The sequence below is a fragment of the Anomalospiza imberbis genome, chromosome 2, assembly GCF_031753505.1.
Source record: "Anomalospiza imberbis isolate Cuckoo-Finch-1a 21T00152 chromosome 2, ASM3175350v1, whole genome shotgun sequence".
Lineage (NCBI taxonomy): Eukaryota > Metazoa > Chordata > Aves > Passeriformes > Viduidae > Anomalospiza > Anomalospiza imberbis.
This window is the reverse complement of record NC_089682.1, coordinates 56,727,416-56,749,429: the sequence shown is the minus strand read 5'-3', so window position 1 is coordinate 56,749,429 and position 22,014 is coordinate 56,727,416. Positions and strand designations below refer to the sequence as shown.

Below are 22,014 nucleotides of genomic sequence, written 5' to 3'. Positions count from 1 at the left end.
TGGTGGGAATCCAACAACTCTCCTTCTTTCTAAATCCTTGGAAAGGCATTGTCATGGGTGTCAAGTCTCCATCAGATTATCCTGTCCTCATCAGTGAGAACAGAAATTCTTCTTGGGGCTTGCAGGTACTGCTTCAGAGACATTGTGTCCTGCCTGTAGGAGATGTGCCTGCCTACAATGTTGGGTCTAGGTGATCTTTAAGGTCCATTCCAAACCCTAAGCATGTTGTTATTTTTCCTTCTTTTATTTTTCATCTGTTTTTTCTTATTGCCTTCAAAAGGCTGTGTGACTTGACTGGGAATACAGTTTTCACAAGCGTACAAGTTCCATTCAAATTTCAGTGGATTGAGCCCATTAGGTCTTCATTGGTTTATTGTATTATGAACACAGTCTGTGTCCTCAAGACACAGCTTTTTTATAAAAACCTCCAGGCTGTACCTCATAATATACCAAATTTTATTTCACTTTTTAAATGTTATTAAAGGAGTTTGGATTTTACCTTAAATTTCTAGTTTATAATACTGCAAGCTGCATTGAAGGAAAGGGTGCTGCTACTGTAAAAATCCAGCTGGCTTTATGCTGTGTTCTTGGAGTAGAGTTTTTTTACCAGCTGGAATTACAAAAACTGTCCTTGCCACTTAACACAAGGGAAGAATCAATGGCACTAATTCTGAAAAAAATGCACCTGCAAACCAGTGGTAGGACAATATCCTGAGGAAAGTTCCACAGCACAGAGTGGAATTTATAGTCCTGGAGTCTCATGTATTAAGTGTGGAGATCTGTCAGAGCTGGAGCTTCCCTTTGCAGAATGTCTGGTTGTTTACACATGACTTGAGGGTTTTACTAGGAGGAGCCATCACTGAGCACCTTCTCAAGTGTGCTGGTCACCCTTCTGAGCTGGAAAATCACTTTTATTCCAGGAGAGAGGCTATACACACATGACATAGAGCAGTGCAGAGGTTCCTCTTTGCCTTGAATTGCCCAAAACTGTAAGTAGTCACTCTTCACTAGAGAACACAGTTGGTCTCCATTTGTAGTAAAGCTGGGTCTTGCTGATTAGTCTACAAGCCCTCTTGCAAGCACCATTTCCTTTATCCAACCTCACACTCCATTAGGGAACAGTCTCTCTTTCTTGTGAGAGCAAATAAGCATAGGCTGTTTATCAAAGTTAGGTGGAAGAGTCTATGCCACCTCATGTTCTTGGTGTAATGAAAGAATTTGTGCTTAATGAAGTATCTTTAGAGAACAGAAGAAATCTTTATTTTGCTGCTGAGATGTTGGCTTCCCACTGATCTAGTGAATCTCAGCCATCCCTGCTGCTTATTAACTTTTATACTCCAAGAGTTCATTTTGAGTGTTCTCTTCTGAGAGGTCAGAGAAAATTGCCTGGGATATGGAAAGCAGGGAATATGAAAATATCTCTGGTTAATGCAATATGTAATCCTCTTTTTTGATATCGGTGATAAGCAGATCCTTGATCTGTGTGGACTATGGTCCTTTTTGTAGTCAGGATATTCTGTTAGCACAATGACTAATTCCTCCCTTCCCAACTACATGAATGCTTCTTATTTACACAGCTTAAACTCTTTATTCTTGATGCTAACTGATCATTTAGCAGACTGGCTGCTGGCATGGCTGGGCACTGCAGACTGAAGGAGAGTGCTCTCAGTGACACACATCATTACACACGCTCTGGCCCTGGCTGCTGGCAATTGTGTAGGAATAACGTAAAAATATCTGGCACACTGAGAAACATAGAACTGAGCCACTTGCACTGCTTAACTGTTAGTGTTCAGAGTGTCTTTCAGCATGATCTTAAGCCACAGTAGATGTAGTGAGTAAAACAAAATCTCTTAATGAAGCTGAAGGTCTTTCATAGCTAAATGTTCAAGAGACTCCTTGACAGCTTCAGCTGTCTTAGGATGGTACTTCTCACTTGTTTTCCTCATGATTTAGTGAAACAATCAGTACAGTATGACTGCAAGCATGGTTTAAATTTAAGTGGAAATACAGAAGAGAAGGCAGGAAAATGAGGTTAGAGAAAACAGACTGGGAAGGATAAAAAGGTGCAAAAATTGAAAGAAGTCTAAGGGGTGGCAGAAATAAAACTTGGAGGGATGATGAGGAAGTAAACTTCAGGGACCCAACAAAAGCTTTCAAAGAAGGTGGTGAAATGGTCTGCCGTATGTTAGAAACAGATACTGCTCAACACAGGTTTCATTTCAATGATGTATGTTGTAGACTTAGAAGAGGAGAGCTGGAAAGCACCCTGAGACATCATCTTTTACATGTGCACACTCTAAATGTTGCTGACCCATTTTCACATGCACTGATGAGAGTCCATGACACTCGCTAATTGCATGGCTACTCTTTTATACTCTGCTCAGGCATTTGGAAATATTTAATTGATATCAAGCATGACTGGAGGTTGAATCCAGGTACTAGGATAGTCCCCTCAGTAAAAGCAACTTGAAAAGTAACTATGTGTGTACATCAGACACCAGTGTTGCAATGGTAAAAACAATCCTTCAGGAAGAAGTCTTACAGTGGCACTGGGAATAATTTAAATTTCAAGAGCACTAGAATTGAAGTTTGTTTTTGTTGAAGGACACTTTGGTTTTTAGCATCCACAGAATTGCCAGAGGAAGGTAGCTAGAGAAAAGGACATTAGTAATTAGAACCTCTTGCTCAGTGTTTTGTAGTTTTGGTTCTTACCAGAGATCTGTGACTGGTGTGATTTATCATCTTTTCCAGGTTGGCAGACATCCCCATATTTGAATTATTGGTCCTTAAAACTGGAGCTACAACAGACAATTCTCATGCATGTAAATATGAGTTCTTATGCAGTGTTATGAGTGCTGATAGAGTTTTTCTTGTATGCTGAACATGTTATCATGTCCAAATAGGAGTATCAGCAAAAATAAGGGTAGGAAGAAGCTGTTTCTGAACTATCTGGTGTTACACTTCCACTGTGTTCAAATAATTTTAGAGAATTTTCTTATGAGTGCTGGAAGCTCCAATCACCCTACATTCTACCATGAAAGCAATGGGACAGTGTTTAAAATCAAATGTTGATTCAGGAGAAAAAGAGCAAGCCCCTTTCACATAAAGGAATGTTGCATTTATCAACTAACATGTCCATGAAACACTGTACACCAAAAATTATTAGAATTTTTAAAACATGACAATTTTATGGGTTTCAAAACCACAGAATTATGCAAATGGTCACAAAACTAGTAGAACTACTGAAGCTTGGTTTCTATTGGATTTATCTCTCATGATTAGTTCACTTTTTACTGTGCTGTACCAAGCCCTTTTGTACAGAGAAGCCACACAGGGAAGAGTCCTTGGTGATGCTGGAATTGCTGTGGAAACATCGGTCACAGTAGCACCTCATTAGGCAGTAGACAGTCACCATGTGAGAGAAACCGTGACAAAGAGATTAATTCCTTGGTGTGTCATAAAATACTTATTCCAGTTGAGGCTTTCTCATCATGAAGGAAAATTTTTCCCACGAAGATTTCTGTTGTCACGTGAAATGAAAGCAGCCTTTCAGGCTTTCTTCAGCTCTACTCCCTGATCACCAACTTCCACAAAAGTTGTGGGAATTGAGCACTTCCACCACAGTTGCTTGAAACTGGCCAGTAAGTTAAAAGGAAGACAGGTCATGCATAAAAACTGCAGTAATTTAGGAGGCACTTGGACATAAAGGAAACTCTTACATGCAAGAGCTCATTTGGTCTGTAATGGCTGGATCTGAGGCTATGGGGTCATAGAGGAGGGAAATGTTTGTTCCTTCTCTCTGCATTACTCTTATGTCATCCTATGAAGTATGGTTCATACTGATATTGTACATAGGATGTGAAGCCTGATGGGCTTCTGCTCTGATCTGAGAGGGCAACTGCTGTAAAACATCTTCAAATTCCTTTATAGAAAGATTTTTAAAGCTAGGAACACCCCAGTGGATGAGCATTTTAATACAGTAGAAGGTAGGCAGTAAACTAACCCTAGCTGGCAGGTTCCTCAGAAAAGCTAGAGATGAATGTGTGTGGAGCAATTAAGGAGCATTTCTGGACCTCACAATGGCTTTGACAGCTTTGACAATTCTCCAGCTCAAGGATTTTTATCTCTATGACTTCAACATGGTAGATCATACAAACACTAAGAGCAAATGAAAAAAAATCTACCCCCAAAAAGGTGTTCCACAATTGCATTAAGGAGCATTTCTGGACCTCACAATGGCTTTGACAGCTTTGACAATTCTCCAGCTCAAGGATTTTTATCTCTATGACTTCAACATGGTAGATCATACAAACACTAAGAGCAAATGAAAAAAAATCTACCCCAAAAAAGGTGTTCCACAATTGCATTAAGGAGCATTTCTGGACCTCACAATGGCTTTGACAGCTTTGACAATTCTCCAGCTCAAGGATTTTTATCTCTATGACTTCAACATGGTAGATCATACAAACACTAAGAGCAAATGAAAAAAAATTTACCCCCAAAAAGGTGTTCCACAATTGCATGTAAAGTGCAGTATGGACAATTTTAAATTCTCTCCTAGACACTTTCTTTTCTGTAATGGGAATTATGTATTATGATGTCAGAGGAAAACTAATTCTGATGGTGACCGTAACTTGCTGCTTATACAGGCACTCAGTAACTGAATGTGAATGTTTTCACTTTAGACAAAGGATAAATACACAAGTCTATTGAGCTAAAATATGCTTATTTCTGAAGAAAATCAGTGATGATGTTTTTTTCAGAAGCTATGATTTAAAAAAAAATCCCCAAACAACAAAACCCGAAAACCTCCTTTAAGCTGTAGAAGTTCATATTTTTTTGTCATGGTTTAACCCCTAGTCAGCCCCTCATGCATTCCCCACCAGCAGGATTGGGGAGAGAATCTGAAGAGTAAAAATGAGAAGACTTGTGGGTTGAGATAAAGACAGTTTGATAGGGAAAGCAAGACCTATCCATGCAAGCAAAGAAAAACAAGAAATTGAAATCACCACTGCCCATGGACAGGCTGATGTTCAGCCATTTCCAGGAGAGCAGGGGCCCATTACACAGAACTGTGACTTGGGAAGATAATCCCCATTACTCCAAATATCCCCCTTCTTCCTCCTTCTTCCTCCAGCTTTATATGCTGAGCATGATCCCAGATGTGGTTTGGGATATCCCGTTGGCCAGCTGGGGTCAGCTCCATGTGCACCCCCCAGCCCAGTCACTGGTGGGGTGGGGTGAAAGGCAGAAAAGGCCTTGACCCTGTGTAAGCCCTACTCAGCAGTAACCAAAATATCCCTGAATTACCAACACTTTGTTTTTCTCAGCACAAATCCAAAACACAGTCCAGTAAGCAGCTACTGTGAAGAGAATTAGCTCTATACAAGCCACAGCACAACATGCTTGACATGAAAGTTCTTTGTAGAGAAAGAAAACATTTAATTTTTTATTTCTAGTGCTGTTGCATCTGCTCTTGGGAGCTGCTTGGGTTCATGGTGTTCTTGTATCTGATTTTTGGGGATATCCCTTTTTGCTTGGAAAAGGGTTTGTATGGTGTTTTTTGGCTGTTGCTAGCTTGACTGATGAGGAGTGCTGGTATCTGTCACTGGTTTGTTTCCTAGAGACAAACTGACTCAGTGGTCTTTATGAAAGACCTTATATAATGATAAGTCAGGTGGAAGAGTGTCCTCCTAAAACTATACTGGGAAATAAGCTGTGTGTGTATTGTTTCCTTTAATGAGATTTCCAGTTAGTTTTCAAAAGTGTTAGTTCCTGATACAATAAAGACCTTAAGACAGTTTTTTCACTTGGAGTGGTGGTGAGGAAGATCAAACATATGAGGCAGGTTTTTAGCTGTGAAAATAATCAGCAACCAAATCCCAGTGAAAATATAAAGTGGTATTTAGAGATTCTTGTCAAATAAAACAGCTCCTTCAACACCTTTGCAAGTTAAAAATGGGACACTAAATTTTATCAGTCATGTACTTTTAAAACTGGACTACATTTTACTTTTATTTCAACAAATGTAGCTGTTAAATCTCAGATGAATAATATGCAACAGGAAGGCAGATTTTGTTTGCTTTTTGGGGTATGTGTGTGGTGTTTTGGTTTGTGGTGTTTTTTTTTTGGTTTTTTTTTTGTTTTTTTTTTTTTTTTTGTTTTGTTTTTGTTTTGTTTTTTTTTTTTTACCCAGAAATAGCTCTAAATAACTTAAATTCAGTTAAAAGAAGACCATCTGTTACTGTTCTTGTTTTCTTACCCATCATTTAAATGGTAAATATCAAACTGTAAATACTTCAACTGTGTTCTTCTCTTTGACAAAGAACATGGGGTAACAGTTCACCTTACTGTGAAGGTAGTGCGAAAAACACAGGACATGTCTGAAATCATCAGCTGCTTGATACAAAGTACTTATTCTAAACAACTGCCAAAACATTTTCCGCTTAGTTTCTTTAGGTCACAGTTACCTGCTTTTCAGGCTTACTTCTCTGTTAATCTGAAAGGAGGTAACCCTAGCTGATAGGAATATTTTAGAAAGGAACAGTTTACAACTTGTGAATTTTTGAAATGCCCTTTTTATTTTAATGGTCTGCATATACTTTGTTTAATGAGTTTAAAAAGCTTTAATTTAAACTACAGTGGGTGCTCTAGTACTACTGCTGAAGCACTGTCAGGCAACATTGGTTCTTATCCAACAAAACTATATCATCAAAAAAATGTGCAGTAATTTTTATAACAATAATGGTTTTCTTCATAGAAAACAGCAAATAAATGTGCCTGAAGACTCTGCCTGGGCACAAATTATTTAAAGCTCGCTGTTTTTTTTTTTTTTTTTTTTTTTTTTTTTTTTTTTTTTTTACACGTCAAATTTAAGCTTCCCTTTGTATCTCTGCTGTCACTTGTAGGTTTTATCTTTCTGAACCTAAGGTTTTTCTTTATCAGCCCTATCTCAAAAGACATTTATTTAAGGTTCTTGAGTTTTCCTGCCATGACAAACATACTATTTTTTTCTGATTTTCTGGGGTAGTCAAGACAAATGAAGTGGGATGAAAAAATAATAGGTTTTCTCTGACCAACTACAGTATTATGCTAAGCTACAGGTTTGTCTCTGTTAGCAAAGAGCACTGCCAGGCCCCAAGGAGAGCCTGTCTGCTGACACTGGGAAGCTGCTGGAGCAATTCCTGACCTGAATTAGACCCCTGCCAGGCAGTTTTCTCCCAGTGGGTTGCCAGGCCTATTTTCAGGAGTTAGAGGGTCAGCACATGTCCCCATCAGGCAGCTGCATGCAGTCACCCATTTCAGTCCTATCTTGGAAGGTGACCTTATTCCTGGGAAGCTACTTGGGAATGACTAATTGAATGGGATAGCTATAGCCTACAAGGTTTCCTCAAGCAACCTGAGCTGGCAGTGCTGGCAGCTGGTGAGCAAGGCAGCAGCTGTCCCATAATAGCAGTGTTTGATCCCACATCTGCATGTGCACCTTCACTAGGCTGGTGTAGTGGTGGCACGGGAGGTGAAGAGTTCTGTGGTGGCATGGCTCCTGTCTGCCCTGCCACCAACACTGTGCTAGCATTCCTCTGTCCCCTTGCTCTGAAGGAGGTGAGGAAGGTTCCTCAGGACATTCCCTGCTGGACACAGGAGCATGGTTCAGTGATTGAAGTAATGTAACTTCCAGTGGTAACAAGGGAATCAGAACATGTGTCAGAATGTGATGTTTCCAGGCTCAACAGATTAAGAAAATTATGTAAAATGAGGTGGATGTTAGTTTGTGGTCTATTTTTCCTTCTTTTCTTTCTAAGCACTGAGTTTTTAATTTGTTTCTCAGATCATTCTGCTCCTTCCATTTCTCATGACATTGCTTTCTTCTCATGCCTGTTCCCTCCTCCTGTTGTGTTCTCACATTCTTGGCTGCTTGCCCCACTCATGAGTTCTGCTGTATTGCATAGCTTCACTTGTCTGTGTCCCAGTCCTAGTCTTCTGTAGTTTATCTCTTCTCTGGTGCACACCTGGTCACGACCTCAACCACCCCTGCTCCCCACCGGTGAAACCACAGCGGTAATGCTCGTGACTCTCACCTTTCTTTACTGTCCTCCTTCTCAGTTTTCTCAGATTGAGGAGGACTGTTTCCCTTCCCAGACTGCTACCTCTAGCTGAGCTCAGTGTTCTTGCCCATCTCAACCCTTTCCAAGCTGTGAAATTTCTCTGGTGTCCCATCATACTGACAGACAAGGATCTGGGTTCCTGGATATTGATACTGCACAGGGTAAAGTAGGCTCTGACTAATCTTTTCCTGCTCAAGTAGCTTTAAAAAGCAGGATTTTTAATCCTTCTTCTTCCCCAGTGCAGGCACATTCAGGTGAGACTGTTTTCCAATTTTAGAAGAAAATTAGAATTTCTTGCCGTACAGAAAAGGAGTGGGGAAGAAACGATGATTAAATGGTGGCAGATGGGTAAAACTCTCACATTTAACTGTTTTGTAACTGTTTTGTATTTTTGCAGAAGAATTGCATAAGTGCCAGGTGACATCCTTGTCTCATTGTGGGCTGGTATGAGCAGTAGGGAGAGCTGTGTGAGGCTGCTCATGGGGGAAAGATGAGGTGGCTGCCCAGATACTTCAGTTCGGTGCTTTGGAAGTATTTTCTGAGCCACAGTTACTGGATTTTCCTGCTGGCGCAGGGAGAGCTGTGAGCTGCAGCTTCCTGGCAGGATTCTGGGAATAGCACCAAAACCCCCGACAGGCAGCAAGCAGGTTTTGTGCTCTGAGTCAGAAGCAAGCTGAGAAGATGCAGCCTTCAAAGCATGTATCCAGGATGGGGAAGGGGATCTGTGCGAGGAGGATATTTCCAGTGTGAGGCTCAGAGCCTGGAGGAACCCTCTCCTGCCAACACTCTCGGTGAGTCTGTGGGTCAGCTGCTAGTTTTCGTACAATCACAGGAGAAGGAACATTGCTGCCTTTCACCACTGCTACCCTGAGCCAGCTCATCCTTCTAGCTATTTCTGTCTATGCTTATCTATAGCATCATCCCCCTTGTGCTTGTGTACCTGCCAAGCATTCCAAACAGGCATTGCTGTGGCAGCCTCTTTCCTTCTCTCCAGCCTGGAGGATAAACGACTGGATTGTTTTTTTTTTTTTTAATTGTTTATCTGCATCAAGAATTTACGGTGGGAAAGCTAAGCTGGAGAAATGGTTTTTGAAGTGGGTGGCCAGATTGGCAGATCTCTACTTGTTCTTAGCCCCTAGTGAAGTCCTGCAGCCTGACCCTTGCTGGGCTCACTCTGTTCTTTTTGAAAGTGATGGTTTGTCGGAGTGAGATGTGGTCTCGGGTAAAAACAGACAAAGTCTGGATGCGAGAGAGAAGATCTGGATCTGACTTGCCCACAAGGGGACCCAGAACAGAAAGCTGACTGCTTGGGTGAGTTCACAGCAGCTGGCTTGTCCAGTGCAGAACACGGTATTCTTCTTTATTATAGACTGAGTTATCCAAGATAAAAATAGCAGTATCAGACATCCTAATATCTCTACATTATTTACATACTCATTGCTGCTATGTGTTGTTTTGTTTACTTTGGGCTGTGAAGCAGACTGCTCTCTGTGTTTAGTCCATCTCACTGTGGCTTGTGACTTTGCTCCCCACTGGGAATTTCAGTGCTTGCATCTGGAGTTGTGCAAATACACGCAGGTGTGCAAAATTTACATCATGCTTTAACATCTCTGTTACAGCACTGCTTTAAATCATTAGATTTCACTCAGATTTGAAAATTGACATTAAAGCATGTCTTCTGCTACCTCAGTGTATGACTTCACAGGCAAAAAATGCATAAATATCTATATTTGTAACATACTGCTTTGTATACTTAAAATAAAAGGTGCAGACATAGTGAAAGTTTCAATGCACCTTCCCAAAGTTGCTTTGTTGGATAGGTGTGAAAAGATTGAATACTCAGAATTATCTTCTTTTAAATAATCAGATTTTAAACACAGAATTTCAGTGTGAGGTTGTCAGGGCTTCCCAGATACTTCTATCCTTACTCAGACTGAAACTGTCATTGTAATACTTGAAATGAGACCTGGGTTCAGACATCCTATATTTCTTTGTTAAATCTGTAATTAAATATGAATTCCTATGGCAATATGTACAGTGGAAGGAAGTTTTTTTGATGAGAAAGAAGCATTGCAGTATGTGGAGTATCTAAATACCTAAATTGCTATGTTTTCTGTAGTAGTGTTTATGAAATACCTCTAAGCTGTAGGCAACCACTGAATTCATTTACAAAATGCAGCTTTAAAAACAAAAATAGTTTTTGCACTTCCACAACAGCATAAAAATTTTTGTAGGTGGTTACAAGTAATGGAGAATTTGGGCTGAGATGTCCTGTGAAGGGCTAAGAGTTGGACTCAGCAATCCTTGTGGATCCCTTCCAGCTGCTGTGATTCTGTGTGATTCTGCTGGCTATGGTTTGGATGATACTTCTGGACAGAGGCATTTGGCCAGCATTTTGGCTTAGTTTCTTACTAGCATGTGACGTTAAATCTGGCAAGTCCAAGGAAGAATGTGTTTTACCCTGACTGTTAAAAATTATACACTTTTACTTGTATGAGTCTGGCAGGTCTCAATATATATTAAAATTAGGAGGTTTTCAAATCCATAAATAACAAAGTTCTACTTTTTTCTCAATCCATAAGTACAAGTAACCAGTGTTTGCACAGCCCTTGTCACAAGTTGGTAAGAAAATCCTTTCAAAATGGGATTGCTGCCACTGAACTGTTGTGTGCATTGAGGAATGACAGCACAGGATGTGGGAGGAATTCTGTCTCATTTTCACCATCTGAAGTTAAACTGGTCATTTAGGCTCACCCCACAGGGTGAGTTGCACAGTTCATCACACTCTGGAGCATCTTTGTTTTCTTTGAGAAATGCAGTTAAATAGCTTCATTCTCCTGCTCAGTCCCAGGTTCTTGTTGCCTGGATTTTATCTTGTTGCCTGGGTTTCTTTGCTTCTAATGCTGCTTTTTGGAGACAACTAATTACTTTCCTCTGAGAAATAACCTATTTTAATTTAGAGGACAGCTTATGCAGGAGGCTGACACAGGAGGAGTTAAGGGCGATGCTACACCAGGTCTGGCTCCCCACATCGTAAATATCCTCTAGTACTGTCTCACCAGCAAGGTTTCCAAAAACACTCCCATGCCCATGCCTTGCTCCAAGACATGCAACACCCTCTTCAAGCAGTTAAATGCTGCTCTGGTGAGCTGCAACACAGACCTCACTTTGTAGTGGGCAATTTTAAATGGAGAAAATAATCAATTGCCACGTGGCACGTTGACATGTGGGCAAAGGGCTTAGTGCATGGGTGTGACAAGAGACCTGTCCATGGTGTGGGTGTCTCAGGCAGGATAGATGCTGTCCTGTTGGCCAGAGAAGTGCTCACCTGCAGAGCTGGGTGAGATGCATTTCAGGCAGCCGACAGATGGAGCAGATCTGACCTGAGGTGACTTGCACAAGGTCTCTCAGCAGGTGGGTACTAAAGATGGATACAAAAACCAGACCCACCTGCTACTCCTTAGAACACACCACCTCCACAGCAACCAAACAATCTGGGTTAAACACTGCTGTCTTCATGTCCCATATAAGGTGGATCTGGGTGGGGACTGCTCAGGAATGAGGCTACACATGGATGTGAGAGCAGCCATGCCTGCAGGATGACAGGAAAAAAATTGGGAAAAAAGGTTATTTTCCTAGATTTTGCAAAACATCATAGCTAATATCCTGTTGTGCAGCAAAGGCAGCAGGTGCCTGAGACTCTGAGTGGTCATGGTGCCCTTAACCGATCCCTTACAAGACACCAAACCACACAACATTTACGAACACTGCTGCAGTGTGCTCCTTTGCGTTCCAGTTCCTATGGAAACATGCTGTAAGAATGTCTAAAATAAGTACAGTGCTTTGAAACGATTATTATTTTGATCTTTCCTTTCCCACCCCCCCCCCCCTCCCAAAAATCTCCTTTACCACCTTTCTGGCTGAATTTTTAATACATTAAAAAGATTGTTGTCATTATCTGGAAGAGTGTGCTACCCTGCTTACCCATGTGTCTGTATCCTGGGATCTGATGGATCCCAGGTTCTGATATTGAGATCAGCTCCCTTCCCCCATCCTCCTACTCCGTGGGGTAGCAGGTTGTTGGTGCACATGTTGAACATATCTATATATAAATCAACAAGCTTATTTCCAGCTCCTTTTAGGATCCAGAATAGAGTGTTGGCTGGGAGGGAGGGCAGAAGACCACCCAGTCCGGCTGCCCTTCAATGCAGAACCCTCTATATTGTTTGGTGCAGGAGATGGTTGTGAGCCAGATGGGGACACCCTGCAGGTCCCCTCTTCCCTGTGGAAGGGTCAGTCCTGGAGCAGGCTATGGGCTGTTTGGAACAGCTCTGGCAAAGGAAGTTACTTGCTCTCCCCAAAAGGGTGCTCATGATGGTAACTGAAAACAGGGCTGGGTATCTAAAGTACTTTTCCCCTGTGCTCCTGTGGTTTCATTCTAAAGCTTTCAGCTCCCTTAGAGCAGAATTCTCCCTGACCTTAGTAATGTCTAAGATTTTCAAACAGCCACATCCCATTTTCAAAAACTACTTTTGATGAGTGAGCTTTAGGAAAGCTGGGGCTAAATCCTGTAAAGGGCTAAAAACCTTATCTAAAGCTAGGTGCTGATTTTTGCTCATTTTTAGGCTTCTGGCCTCTTGCAGTACTATGCCTCAGAACCCAGTGCTAGATACCAGGAGAAGAGCTGGAGATGCATGTTTGGCATTCAAGGGGGAAGCAGGCACTTAAATTCAGAAAAGCGATTCAGGAGTTTTTGGGCAGTGCCAAAACACTTTGACACCTGTATGTGCTGGATATATAAATATCTGAGAAGTATCTGCATTCTCAAAGCATCTTCTGGAGATCTACACACCTTTTGTTTCTGATCCCAAGTGTGGAGGCAACAACAAAACCAGGTTTGAAATACAAGGGAGTTGACACTTGAACATTATTTTTTATGACTCCACATCCTAGACAAAATAAATTGTAAAGAGTTACAATTATTTGGATCTAGCTAACATTATGCTTTAACATTAAACTAAGGCTTAGCAATTTGAGTAGTGTAGGCATCTGTTTGACTCTTATTCCAAATCACCAGGCCAAATTTTGCTCACAGGGTTCCTTCCTGCCTGTGAGCAGCTGCTGTGTAATTATGCATCCTGATTTATGTTGCTCAATGCTTGGGCTTTGCATGATTTTTTATGTGTTTGTGGTAACTGTAGTGGCAACACCAGATCTGTTTTATTTTGGTGCAACACTGAAGGCCAGTAGAAAAAATATGAGTCTAATCTTAATAGACAGAATAAAACTTTATAGGCTATTTCCAGGGTTGCTATAATTTTGGGGTTAAAACACTCATTAACCAAGCAGTCAAATTAAAATGAAAATGCTGGTAAAAAAAATTGTGAACCTTGGTATTTTCATTGCATTTCATATCTGCAAAGATCCTTCCTTACTTGAATGACAAGCACTGCGTCCAGCACTGATGTGAATACCAAGAGAGGTGAGAATCATGAACTATGGAACAGCGAATTGTAAAGAATAATTGCTCTGTTTTAACATGAATAGGCAGGGCTGAGATTCTTTTTATGAGGGCTCTGTTTGAACTGCTTTTGAACTGGAGCTGGGCCACTGTAGATGTAACCTTTCTAACCCAATTGATAAGTTCATGTATATGCACAGTATGTAGGTCATTCACATTTATTCTGAGTAGCCCAGAAAAGAATGAAGTGAGACTTCAAAATATTTTGCATTTCAACCCTTTTATTGTAGCTGATTTCGGTCTCCCACACGTCCTTGTTCATCTATGCATTTCATCTATGCTGGGAAAAACTCCCAAAAAGGTGCATGGGTAGCTGATAAATGAAGCACTAAATAAGCAGCTACACTCGAGAGAGAGCAAGAAGCAGTTAGAGATGCCCTGCAGGAATGAGGGACAGGATCTATGAAATAGGGAATTACCTACACCTTTACTACATTGTTGGAAATTTGTTTAGCAGTCATGAGAATTTTGGAATTATCTTCTATTTGAGAAGGGTAATATCGCAATGATCTAAAAGAATTATTCTGGCATATGTCATTATACAGTATTAAATCCTGACTGTAGTAAAGTAATACTTAAACTCTCTTACAAGAAAAATCGTAAGTTATCATGGAGGTAATGGACTCATTAGGAATGTACATGTGGTTCAATAAAGGAAAATCACAGAATATAGAAGTGACTTTTAAAGGTGACATTATTAATTTTGACCTTGTATTGATATAGTCTGTCGAAACATAAATTAGTTTGTGTTGGAAGGAGCCCTAAAGACCAGATAGTTCCAACTCATAGGCAGGAGCACCTTCTACCATCACCTCCTACTCTTGTCTACCACACCAAATAAATTTTCTTGGGCCCAATAATATCAGACATACCTAAAATGGCATCAGTGGTAATGATAGATGGTCATACTTTAAATTGGGATGCAATGTCCATTGGGTTCCCACAGGAATTCCCATTAAGTCTGGCTTGTGACTACAAAAATCAATTGAATTTGAAGGTAGTACTAGACTGGGAGGCATTGCAAGCTCTGCTGAGAACAAAGAGAAGGAGTTTTGCTGGGGAACTAGAAATACTGTATTTTCTATCTCTAAGGCTCAAATATGACAAACATAAACATGTAGATCTGCGGAAATTATCTCAAAATACATAAACAGTAGTGCTAGGAAGGAGAAGAGGTTCAACTTGTCATCTTGTAATGTGGTGTCTCTTGATGCTGGATAAGGATTTAGTAAGTCCTTGACTCTTCCAGACTAAGCATGACACTAGCTTATGACATTCACACTGTTCATTCAAGGCCCTGGGGAAGAGAGCAGCCAAAAACCTTGTTTTTCTTCTGGCACAAGAGCCCCTGAAACTGCTGGCACTGAAGGCTCAGTGAAGGGCAGTGGCTGGCCTGTCACCACAGTGAGCTGCCACGTGTACTCACTGCAGCTCTCCCTATTCCACATCTAACTCGCATCCCAGTGTTCAGTCTTAGCTCCTGCTGGTGGAAAATGGAGATAGAAATGGAATTAAGCATAAGCAAAGTGGGTGGGGAGCCACAGTATGTGGGGTCAGAAGGGTACCACCATGGAGTCCTGTTAAATGGGGAAGAAAAAGCAGGAAAGGAAAAGGGAACAGCCTCTTCTCAGAGCCACCCTCACTAAACATGAGTTTCTTAGGCCACATTGGTTAAACTGGGTAAGCAGAGGAACAGCAATCAATACAGGTTTTGACCTTGGAATAATTTTTTGCCAATCAATACACTTTGCCTAATCAAACATCTATATACTTTCAAGGATTAACATTTCTGTATTTAATTTGTTTGCCACAGGATAGATTAAAATAATTTCCTCTTTAACTTTGATTCTGTGTTTTCTCAGTTAAAACACAAGATAAGTTTTGTTGTCTCAGAAAATACTTTTGCACATCCTAATGTATGATGTCTTTCTGTGAACCCTATCCCAGCCACAGAGAACACAGGTTTTCATGAATGCCCTGGGTAATTACATCGTATAGCATCTTTATGTTTGAAATTCCAGATTCCTTAAAGTGAACATACAGCCTACTCTCTCCTCAACCACATAAGGTGCTTGTTTTTTACAGTAGAGGATAAAGTGCTTAAAGAGAAGAGTTTCTATTAACAGAGCACTAAAGTGAGCATCAGGAGGTCATCAGTGCTTCTCTCTTTTACTTACCCATCCACTGATCTGGGACAAAGCTTTTTGCTGGGGTGTTTCTTCCATATGACTTTGGATTTTCCTCACGCTTTCTTTTCAACTCATCCTACTTTAACTTTTTGAGGTGGTGTCCATTTCTTACTGTGTGTTTGTATAGAGCCTACAGCACTTGACTGTCTGCCTGTGAACAACTAAAAATGAGGGCTTATTTGGAGATGACAAGACACTAGAAGACACATGTCTCAAGGGGTTAAACATAGTAAGTAGTTGAGACGAGAAAACATTTTTTCAGTTGGGCTTAAAATGCTGGCCTGTTTCAAGAAGGAAACTGGATGTAATTGACAGAAATTCAGCTGGAGAGGATTACAGTCATTAAGAAATACCTCTTTTGCTGAACTGTGGTTCTTCATGTTAATATAATACATAATTTGCCATTGATCCCTCAGAAAAAGTGGTTTTCTAACATGCACAGTTAATGTGTGTTGCTTCAGATGTGCCTGGGAAGAAAATGTAGTTTTGGACCCACATTGTCTGGGCTTGGCCTCCCTGCCTCAAGTCCATGTCCCCAAGCTGAGATTGGGATACTTCTTTTGAAAATCTCCCCCAGCCTGTTTCTGGCTGAAAGCAGTTACAGTGAAAAGAGATCTGAGGAGTGCAAGAAGGAAACAGGGACATCGCTGCATCCAGACTGGAGAGGCTGTGAGGAGCCATGGTGACAATTTTTACCATGGTCACAATTTTACTTTTGCTTCTTTCTGCTTCTACAAATGGTGTATCAGGGTTTGTTGGATTGTGCTAGATGTTTTCAGGGCTCTTCTGTAAGCATTATTATTGCATTCTTCCACATAGGCAGAAACTATGGTATAAGCCAGTGCATAAGCATATCTTTATTCAATCAGATCTCAGCTATTTCCTCAAATCCAGTTGATAAAGCTCAGCCCAAATTACCCTTCGATCTCCAAAGCACCTATCAACCTTTCTGCTTATGCCCAGACCAAGTACTTCAAAGAATTAAAAAAACCCTAAAAGTTATATACTCTGGCCTGTTTCCTTCCCCAAGGTATTTCATTATAGGAGAAGTTGATTGAAGGGGAGAGGTTAGCAAGTTTTTATGCTTTTGATTGCACATGTTTGGATCAAACTGCTATAATATTTTTCATGAGATCTGCAAATTGCTTTTTTAAAGTAAATTTAATCCCTTTGAGCATATTGTGCTCTTTATAGCTCTTAAATGATGCTTAGACTACAAGTTCTGTCACTGTTCATGAAAAGTAGGTTGTCTCAATTTGTAAGATCATGAGAATCTTTTAAGCCCACTGGCTCTCATTGCAGTCAATGGAATATTTTTGCTTTGTATTCCAACTGGAAGAAGGTCAGCTCTATTGCCACTAGAGAATGTACCTTTAACTGTCCTGCATCCTACTTTAGTAATTGATGCATTCTGCACTAAGCTGTGACATTTTCATTTTCTAAGCTGACATTGAATAATTAAAAAGGAGAAAGAAGCACAAGGAAAACATCTCATAGAAGACCATCACAGAAGCTGTGTATGTAAAAAAGGATGCAGACCACAGGGTGGACTGCAAACATAAACAAAGAGCTATATAAAATCCAAGGAAGTCCGTGAAGCAATACCCTCATCAAATTCTTGCTTGGGACTTCTAAATACAGAACTTAGAGTTACAGGCTGACACAGTAAAGTAGCATGAGTAACCTGTTTTCCACTATAAGATTGAATAAATATGGCAGAGTGTGTTTTCCTAAAATGATTTTTTAAAACACCATCTACACAGATAACATGCAGTGGTGCCCTACCATATTTCCATAGAGAAATTAAAGGATAACAAAGGAAAAAGAAAAAAAAAAAAGGCAGTGAATTTTGAGGGACTGTGAGGAAGCAAACTGAAATTTAAGGGTTAGTTGCCAAAAAACATCATTTGGTGTCTTTTGGAGAACAGCAAACACTTTACACTCTCTTCTTCCCTGGTGTTTCACTCTTTATACCAATACAAAATCACAGCAATGTGTTTTTAATCTTTCATTTCTGTGTATTGCACCTTATCTTCTCTTCATAGGTTTCCAGAGAAAATGGGATTCAAAAACTTTGATAGGGGGTCCAATCAGATAAATCTGCGTGGGTTTTCATCTGATTTGTACTGAAATGACACTATGTGCAGTGCTGTGGCAAAGGCACGAGATACAATTAAGGCTACACAGCCCTCAGGAAATATTAAGATTTAATAGCAATACTGAAACCTGATGTGCCATTCCCAGCCCAGTTTACAGCATGGCATTTGGATGCTTTTGTAAGTGTGCTTCAAAATGAGTCTCTGCTTGGCTATGCAAATTGTTCTTGTACCAAGGAACCACTATGTGCTGCAAAATTAAAACTGGGAGGAAAAATAACCGCTGTGGGACAACATGCAATAAATCTGCTAAAGCTGCTGGCTTTGGTGAGGTAACGTCTTGTCCCTCTATGGGTGGAACATTTCTCTGTTGAATCATTACAGTTTTGCTCAGAAACATTCTACTGCTTGAACTGTTGTGGGAAGAACAGTAATGTCAAGCAGATATCAGATTTTCCCAATAGGAGCATCCTGCTGGGAAATGGGCTGTACTGGTGTGATGGTGTAAAAAGCTCAGCTGTGGCAGCTCTCTGTAATTGCTATTCCCTTCTGAATCCTTTGCTGAATGTACAAAACTGCTTCTCACAAACAGATCTGAGAACAAAATCCTTGACTTGTCACCAGTGTAATACTCTGCATGCTAAGCTGGGGTTTCTAACTAGTTTGTCTTCGTCTCTTGCAATCACAATTTGAAATTGAGTCTGTCATCTCCTGTTATGGTGCCAAAGCCTGACACTGAGAACAAATGCTTCTGTTTCAATCAGTGATGTTTAATTTTTCATGATGAGTACAGTTTAGTGCCTCCCCAGGTAGGAGACTCTGCTGCTAATTACCAAGAAAATGTTTTCTGCCTGCACAGGACACATGTGCACTCTGCATCTTGGCTCTGTTAAGCACCAGAGCTGGGTGGGATCAGTGGTGGTGGCTGCTGGCTGCACCGACAGCCTCTTACTACTACTGCTGCTTGAAGAAAGACCTGCTCACTTTTCTCTTGTAGCCCACCCAGCTGCAAAAGAAAGTCTCTTTTATGAGGACACTGTTGCAGGAGGTCTGTAGTCCTGCTTGCACTGGTAAGCATCACTTCCCAGAGAGGAGTACTGTGTTTGTGTGGTGCGAACAAAGGGCAGGCTGGGTTTGTTTCTTCCATGTATTCTTCAGTGATGAGAATGGTCCTAATAATTTTTGGCAATTGGCTTGTAGACCTACAGCAGAAAACATCTCACATCTTCCATAATGGGTTAAAATTTTTGTAGATTTTTGGGGGTTTGTTTGTTTGTTTTTGTTTTGTTTTGGCTCTTTTTGGTATATGGTTTAAAATTATGGCCATTTAAGATTTATTTTCTATGATGGTGCTGGGTTGAAAAGATTGGTAAGGTTTATCTTACTTTTTTGGTGAGCTTTTATCAAGACAATTGAACAGCATAGCAGTTATAATGTTCCATTTAAGAGCTGTTGTATGGAGTGTTCTGGCATTTGCTTAGAAGGGGTTGTTTTGAATGTATATTTACTTGTTACATAATTTCCCAAGCTGTTGTTTAGCCCCACCATTCATTTTTAGTAATAAGTCATACAGGATTCTGCTCTTCTCTTTGATCCTACATTGTTTGCCAGGAGGATTTTCAGTAGCAGTCTACTGTACTCAGAGTAGAGCATGTAAGTGGAAGAATTAGAAATGCTTTATCATGGGTTTTTAGTGTCTGCTTGTGCTGAAGAGAGGTGGCTTATATAAGAAATACAAGACAGTAAAACCTCTCCTATGATAAAGCAAAATAAAAAGTTGTATGTTATGTGGACTGTACCCTTTACCACCATAGAAGGAAGAGGCTGCTTCAGTGCTTGGACCTGCCCAGGCTGTTCCAGTACTTTCCTCTTAGGGAATTCCTGTTTCAGAGTAAGGGAGTCAGCAAAGAGAAGCAGCACTGGCAAAAACTGGCTGAAGAGTTTGCTTTCCAGGGTGTGCAGCTGCTTGCTCCCATGTCCTTATTTCCCCAACCAGAGCAGGGCTGGGTTTTGGTTTCTGTGCCTGTGGAGACGCCTTAGTGCCTATGAGGTATGTATGGGGTGTAGGTTTGACTTTTTTTGGGGCACTATTGGCAAGCCTCACTCCACAGGGAATCAAGGAGGAGCAAGGAGACCTTTGGCAGTGACTTGGATGGGATGATGAGCCCCACAATGATGCTTTTACGTGGGGCTGCATGCAGGGCTCTTCTCCTCCATGTGCTTTATGGCATACTGACTGCAGAGCAGATCCCATGAGAAGATCAAGGTACACATGCCTTTCCATAGAGGGCCTAAGGTTTTTAGAGCTGCTGTAACTAAATTTAAGAGATTCTTAGTTTGGAAAACAGAAGTTTAATCTCAGGGCTTGACTCAAGGGCTGGCATAGCTCACATAAGAAATCCACAAACTATAGCAATTCCTAAAGCTTGCCCTAGGCATGGTTAGGATATTAGGATGTGAACAAATATAGCAAATCAAGTCCTTAGGACTTAAATGAGGCCCTAAAGAATTTAGAGAGCTGCCAGTCCTTTAGACACCAAACTATGTGTCCCCATTGCGGGAGGCAGGTATACACATGAAGAGCCCCGTTTGTCAATGCTCAAGAGGAAAGATTATGAGCACTCAAGAAAATGTTTAGTAGAAACACAAGTATTGCAGGGTGTGCCATTGCTCACACCTGAGTTGGTCAGGATTGCTTGGATCATAGCCCTCTTGAACACTGGTGTCAATTGCACTTAGCAATTGGATATAGCAGATATACAGAATAGCAAGTCTGTACTTGCTATTCCAGGTCATACCATGGGTTTCTAAACAAAGGGAACTGCTCTAAAATATCTTTCTCCACAGAATTACAGGGACTTTAAGTTCTGCAATATTTCAAAGTATTTTGCCAGAGTGGAAAACTTGAACCTTTGTTCCAAATTAAAGCACAATAATTTTATTAGAGGTAATTGGAGTGGCTCAATATATTTGACTTTCTGAAGAATTACTGATGAGATATTATAGTGTGAAGTTGGGACTTGTGACTGGGGAGTATCAAATCAAGCTGCGGTGTGTATATTTGAAAAGGATAATACAAATTCTGACTAAATGGAAACCTGGTTCTAGGGGTAGTGAGAATTTAGCACTTCCTTTCAGATTTTGGTACTGGAAGAGCTAAAGAAGCTGTCTACAATTTTTTGACCTTCACAAATTTTGACCTAATCTGCTTTCTCAAAATAAATAAATGAGAAAAGCCAGCTGAGCGCTTACTTGTGGGAGTGAATGGCTATGACACTTTACCTTTTTCCACCACGGCAGGGGTAACTTGATTAGATCTTGCAGTTTTCTGCAAGTCCTGCAGATTTGGTGTGGTTCCTCCTACAGATACAGACAACAATGTCACAACTTTCACTGTAGATAGAAACCAGGTGTCTACTACTCATGGCAAACAAATAAAAGATATGATTAAGAGACATCCAAAGAGAGAATGAATCCAACACTGATGCAAAGTGTTGTGTTAAAAATTCATAAAATCTAATTTTTTTAGCTAGGCTGTGATTATGGCAATTATTTTTTAGAATGGTGACATGCTGAAACAAGAGGTCTTCTGAGCTCTTGGGAGGTTTCCTCTGCAGACATGGAGGATAGAAACTTATTTAAGTGAAAACTTTGACTCTTATTTAATCTCCTGCCTCCTGGAGCAAAACTCTTTAAGAAAAACAGTAACATAACATCCAGCAATTTGTTGCTGCTCCTTGGGGATTTTTTCCCCCCCAAAATCGATCTTGCCCATCTCCTTTGTGTTCAAGGAAAATTAGTGAGCTGCACTTATTACAGCAAATCAGCTGAGTCGTCACCTCCTACTTCAGGTCAGCAGAGAGCCGAGTCCTTATTTTGGGCTATGCCCACCTTTGCCCTGGGATAAGGGCAACAAAAGTTAGTTTGATGTCTTTGTTAGACCTCTTCTTATTAGTTCAGTGTGTTTTATACACAAGGATGGAAAGATTGTTTTCAAATCAGTATGTCTTGAGGTTTTTGCTGCAAATGGTTTGTTCAGAAGGAAACCAGCCTCACTGATCTGTGTGAGGTGTGTAGTACCAGCTAGAGCCAGGAACTGG

At 40.7% G+C, this 22,014-nt stretch overlaps 1 protein-coding gene and 1 long non-coding RNA gene across 12 annotated transcripts in view; one reads left to right on the top strand and one right to left on the bottom strand.

The window, feature by feature from the left end:
• MTUS2 (microtubule associated scaffold protein 2) overlaps positions 1 to 22,014 on the top strand; it is a 257,315-nt gene that overhangs the window by 13,452 nt on the left and 221,849 nt on the right. For 4 of the 11 annotated variants that reach the window (XM_068181182.1, XM_068181188.1, XM_068181181.1 and 1 more), the window contains exon 1: positions 8,562 to 8,899. The exons of 3 other annotated variants lie outside the window; for them this stretch is intronic. The gene's annotated coding sequence lies outside the window, so the exon portion shown is untranslated. Of the gene's footprint in view, positions 1 to 8,561; positions 9,420 to 10,342; positions 10,463 to 22,014 lie in introns of those variants that run through there. 4 more of the 11 variants (XM_068181184.1, XM_068181187.1, XM_068181190.1 and 1 more) reach the window with 3 other exon arrangements.
• On the bottom strand, positions 1,234 to 3,781 carry LOC137466499 (uncharacterized). Its single transcript, XR_010995197.1, has 2 exons — positions 3,723 to 3,781; positions 1,234 to 3,637 (listed from the first exon to the last, which is right to left on the bottom strand). It is a non-coding gene; the product is annotated as an uncharacterized lncRNA (long non-coding RNA).